Source organism: Euprymna scolopes, chromosome 33 (assembly GCF_053919585.1).
Source record: "Euprymna scolopes isolate OS-2025 chromosome 33, ASM5391958v1, whole genome shotgun sequence".
NCBI lineage: Eukaryota > Metazoa > Mollusca > Cephalopoda > Sepiida > Sepiolidae > Euprymna > Euprymna scolopes.
The window spans coordinates 12,613,691-12,619,522 of record NC_136514.1 but is presented as its reverse complement, the minus strand read 5'-3'; the positions used below and the strand labels follow the sequence as shown (position 1 = coordinate 12,619,522).

The following is a 5,832-nucleotide window of genomic DNA, read 5'->3' as shown; positions in this document are numbered from 1 at the left end:
AATCGAAACAGGTGTAACTAAGCAGATAAAACGGTAATCAAAGTTTATATATATATATATATATATATATATATATATATAGAGAGAGAGAGAGAGAGAGAGAGAGAGGAGAGGAGAGGAGAGGGAGGGAAAGAGAGAAAGAGAGAGAGAGACATAGAGAGAACGAGAAAATGTGATAGAGAGTAAGACAGACAAAGTGAAGAAAAAAAAGAGACAAAGAGATCCAAATTTTAAAAGAAAACAGAGTTTCTTCATGCAAAACCGTTGTTGCATTCGTCCATTCTGTTGGCACACAATAACAAAACAGTTTAACGAACTCACAGGCAAATGGCCGATCTTTCGTTCTCTCACTCTTTTCTTCATCTACTGTAACTCTCTATTCCAATACCCCAATCCCCCGCCTCATCTCTGCAATCACGTATACCTTTCGCTCTCACTCGCTTCCGATCGCACCGAGCCAGCCAGGGATGCAGGTACACCTTCCTTGAAAAAAAAAAAAAGATAAATAAACCTTCTTCATCCTTCTGCAGTACCCACGTGCACACCGCCCTTCTTCATGTATTGACCAACTCCCGCAGCTTCCTCGCCATCACCAAGAGAAACCGTGCACCAAGAAAGCAGTAGCAATAGCACCGGTACCGAGAGATGAGGCAGCAGCACAAGTAGTATCTGCAATGTTGTTGTTATTAGTATCTTCGGCAAGCGCCGCGTCGGCTTCACCGTGAACTTCGTACTTAGTCTTTGGGTCAGTTTTCTTTCGCTCTTGACAGCGCACCCAAACTCCCATCGGAGCTCTATAAAACTACGAGGGCGACGACGATGCGTGTTTTGTGGTTCAAAACCAACCATATCTTACTATATCGGATCATTTAAAAGATATATATATATTTACAACGCAAAAAACAGCAACAACAAAAACATACTGAGATATTAATATTTATTTCAGTTTAGTCATTAAAAGGCGAGGTAAGTTGTCCGTTTTTGTTTGCCTTTTATATTTTTTTAAAGTTACGAGTTTGATCTGAAGTGACTTTCCGGTAGCTAATATGGAAGACGTTCTTTTCTACTTTATATATGTTGGATTTCTTTCAGCCCAACACAAGAGATCCAACGCATGCACATACACAGACACACACGCAGATACATACATACATACATACACACACACACACACACACACACACACACACACACATATATATATATATATATATATATATATATATATATATATATATATATATATGGAGTAGTTGCTAATTTAGCTGTCCTAATGAGCCGTGAGACACAAAAACAGCATATATATATATATATATATATATATATATATATATATATATATGTATATATATAAGTAATGAAATCAGAAGGATGTTTACCTTACATATGCAAAGGTAAACTTTAATCTAATATAAATACCCGTATTTATATATAGATAATTTAATCCCAACCGTATTGAGCTTTTCAAAATTATACATATATATATATATATATATATATATATATATATATATATATCTCAACACACAATTCACACACACACGTGCACGCACGTACATACACCCCCATATATATATATATATATATATATATATATATATATATATATATATATATATATATAATTGCATTTCAAATTATATATTGCTTGTCTTTACCCGGTAGAACTTTCTCTATCCTGTAGGTATGTTTTATTATTAAATATTTCTTTCTTAAGTTCCAAATATCTATCTATCTATCTATCTATCTATCTATCTATATATATATATATATATATATATATATATATTCTGATTATTGCACAAACATTATAGGTTATGTACGTGCGTGTATGTGTGCATTTGGTTGTGTGTTGATCCAGGTTTTGTTGGGAACAACAGAACCTCCTTTCATTAGATCTTTTCTTTTTTTGTCGACAAACTTAAGGGATATCGGGATCTAAAATCTAACAACTAAAGAAAAAAATAACGTAATTGTTTGTAATTTAATAAGCGCTTTCGACAATCATTCATCTGACTTATGTTTGCTCGTGTAATGATTTGTTTATTTAATAGACTCATTTTATTTATATATTATATACAGGATACTATATATTGTATATTCAGGTGCAAAATAAAAATTCAGAATGAATCCATTAAGGTCTACGTGGTTGATGTTGCGTTCGTTATTAGAAATATTAAGTATGTCCGTAGTAATATTTAAACCTTTACTTTCCTATTTATTTACCTTGGTTTTTCTAGTTTTGATATCAATGTGTTTGGTATAAAGTTATACGCTGCGTCACAAGTAGAGCATCCCTCGTGAGGTAATGCGTGTTTCCACTAGGTGTAAGACATTACTCTTCCGCAAAAATAATCGAGTTTTACTCGGTGACCAGTATCGTAAAATTATTTTTAAAAAATCAACGAATAAAGTTATTATGGTAAGACATCCGACACCAGTTAGGATCGATACTTGTCTGGGGTCTGGGTTTCGAATCTCTCGATAGTTGTGTTGACTATTGCAAATGAAAATGATGAATTTACAAAACAAAAATAAACAGTCAATTGATTATATATATATATATATATATATATATATATACACAGTTTATATATATATATACATACATATATATATAAACTGTATATTCACACACAGACGTATATATATATATGTATATATATATACAACTGTACTGACATGCAGAAGTTCAAGTGTAATGTGAACCGACATCTTTCTGCGCAACTCCCCACATAGTGCTCCTGTAGATTATGTCATTAATAGTACCCCCCTACATCAAAGTGGCAATGTGCCTTGTTTGGGGGTTTCTTATTCCGTGTAATTATACTAATGCAGAAATTCTACATGCTTCATACTTGCGTAATATTTGCGTTAAAAGGTGTAGCAAACACAAACTTCTTTCTATATATATTTATGTACGCATATATACATATATTCGTTTAAAAATTTTGCTTATTAAACACATCTGTCAGATTTTGGCCCACAGATATAAAACTTAATATATAGAATATTACAAACCAACGCAAAACTTTATATTTGTGTTTTTGCCGAAAAAAAACATCGGTGCAAAAGTGTGAAATTAACAAAATATGGAATTCGTCAAGTGAAGGTTGGACAACAACATTACGAATATACATGCGTAACGTAATAGCTATTTGTCACTCTTTTAATTTTTACCCTTGCAGCACACATATCTTCATAGCTGAAGAAAACGGTAAATCAAAAGCTAAACGTTTCGGTTTCGATTCTCGGTGGTGGAGCACGAGTCATATTCTTTTCACTTATTTAATCATTATTATGTATTGCGTCTAATATCATATAATAATGAATACGAAATCTGCATCAATTAAAATATCCTATTTAAGCGTAATTCACGACGATATATATATATATATATATATATATATATATATATATGTGTGTGTGTGTGTGTGTGTGTGTTTATAATATAACACAGTCTTTTATTCACATGTCCCTACACCAAAGTGGCAATTTGCCTTGTTTGGGGTGAAAATGTAATAAAAAAAAATATTAGGCCTAATTTAGATCTAGAATTTGATTCCTTTCAAAATGCTTCCGAACTATATAAATTGTGTTTGTTTATAGTGGCACACACACACACACACACACACACACACACACACACACACACACACACACACACACACATATATGTATATAAGTAATGTAATATATCCACATAAAATGATGAAAGACGGTATATTTTCTGTATCGATTGTCTATAGCTCTCTAAAAGTGCTCTGTACGTGAGTAAAGCTACGTAATTAGTAATAAACGTATGTTTAGTAATCAAAGTACACAATCTTCTGCGGTACATCCCAGTAGGGAATCGTCAGTTCCAAATTTTTGACATTATTGAGTTCTCATATATATATATATATATATATATATATATATATATATATATATATATATAACCAGAAAATAAACCTGTCAAAATTCGAACCGAACCAAGGTATCAGATCTTGGACAAATTAAGTGGACATTCTATCAATGATAATAAAAGCTTGGTGTGTGTTCAAGCTAAGTGCAGTTTTTACCATTTTCATTCATACATGTGCGGGTATATATATATATATATATATATATATATATATATATATATACATGAAAATAAAATGTATTTAGTTAAACACGTTTCTCTGGGTCTAGCGTTTCACTTATTATAGAAAATGTATACTATTAACATTAACTAATAGGTGAACGAGAATATGTAATAATGTTTGTACACGCGACGTCGCTTTTCGCGCGTTCCATATTATTATTATTATTATTATTATTATTATTATTATTATTATTATTATTATTATTATTGCTACTACTAATATTAGTATTGTTCTTTTTATTATCATTATCATTATTATTATTCCTTTTGTTATTATTATTATTATTATTATTATCATTATTATTTGTATTATTATTATTATTATTATTAGTAGTAGTAGTAGTAGCCGTAGTAGTAGTAGTTGTATTTCTGTTTTCACATTTTGCATCTGGCTGTTGTCTTTGCCGATTTTATGCTGATAGGCGGATCATAACAAATGAGCATAGGTAATCAGCATCTTGTTTTCTCAGTCTTCCAATACTTTCCACAAGGTTCTAGAGGTTCCCAATAAAGCAGTTTCCTGAAGGACTCCAAAACTTCAATGGAACCTAATTTTCTCAGTTCACCTGTCATATCTTTTTGTCACACTCTCCAGGGTTCTCATCACAATGTGTATAACTTTAACTTCTTCAAGTTCTATAGTCTTTTTTATTATCTCCCTTGTCATGTCCTGATATTTTTCGATGGTCTATTATTTTTCCTCTACATCCAATGGCATTGCATTTCATTAATTATTGCCCTGTGATTCTCTTTTCCCAAAAGGATTAAATTTGGTCTTCTTGCTTCAATCACATTATCACATTGGCTATTCATCTGGAACAATACTTCACATTCTCACTCCCAACCATTCCTGGAACATGCTTGTACTATTTTTCAGTGCATTCCAATCCTCTCTTTTTACATAGTGTCTCTTGTATTCCTTTTGAGTAAACGTCTTACAACTACTGACGGAGTGTCGTACAATCTCATATTCCTGCCTACACAGTCGGCATAGAGGACTTTCAGTTGTTTTATCAACGTGATACTTCAAATAATTGCTCCTGTGCGGTACATAGTAGGTTTTCTGTCTCAACCTTTAAGTCATATTCTGATATCTATCGCATGTCTCTGATAAATCTCTGTTGAATTGGCCATGCATTTTCTTTTCAATCTATTTTCTTCGCATTTATTGCTTCAAATTCTTTCCTCTTTATTAGTTCTCTCTCTTGCAATTTTTCTAATTTTGACACAATTATTCTTAAGGTTGGAGATGTAAAGTTTCAGACGTTTTTCTTCTTTTTTTTGCGCATCATCTTACACCTATTAGTTCTCATCCTTCCTTTTTTTTCTTTTACTATTCTATATATAATTCTATTCTTCTTTGTTTTCTTCTTATTATTATTAGTGCCTTCAATAAGTTCCCATACTTTTGTCGGATGGGAAATTTTATTTAAAGTACACGCATAAAACTCTAGTCCCATTCGAAATAATCTTCTTCAGCTGCAATGCACTTGTTGTACCGTTCCAACAACTTCTGTTATGAGCGTGTCGATGACCCTCGTCACAGGCTCTTTCATCTCCTCAGTTGTATCATAACGACAACTTCAATGGCTTTTCTTGAGCTTAGGGAATAATAATCACAGTCACAGAGAGCAAGGTCTGGACTATAGGTAGGGTAAAGAACTACCAAGCACACACAGAGACACACACAGACACAGACACAT

General features: G+C 32.2%; 1 protein-coding gene across 1 annotated transcript in view; it reads left to right on the top strand.

Moving 5' to 3' along the window:
- The first annotated feature begins 526 nt into the window (after window positions 1-526).
- The window catches only part of LOC145258141 (dual 3',5'-cyclic-AMP and -GMP phosphodiesterase 11A-like), a 1,328,815-nt gene continuing 1,323,509 nt past the window's right edge, over window positions 527-5,832 (top strand). Inside the window, exon 1 of the mRNA XM_080115926.1 lies at window positions 527-966. The gene's annotated coding sequence lies outside the window, so the exon portion shown is untranslated. The remainder of the gene's footprint in view (window positions 967-5,832) is intronic.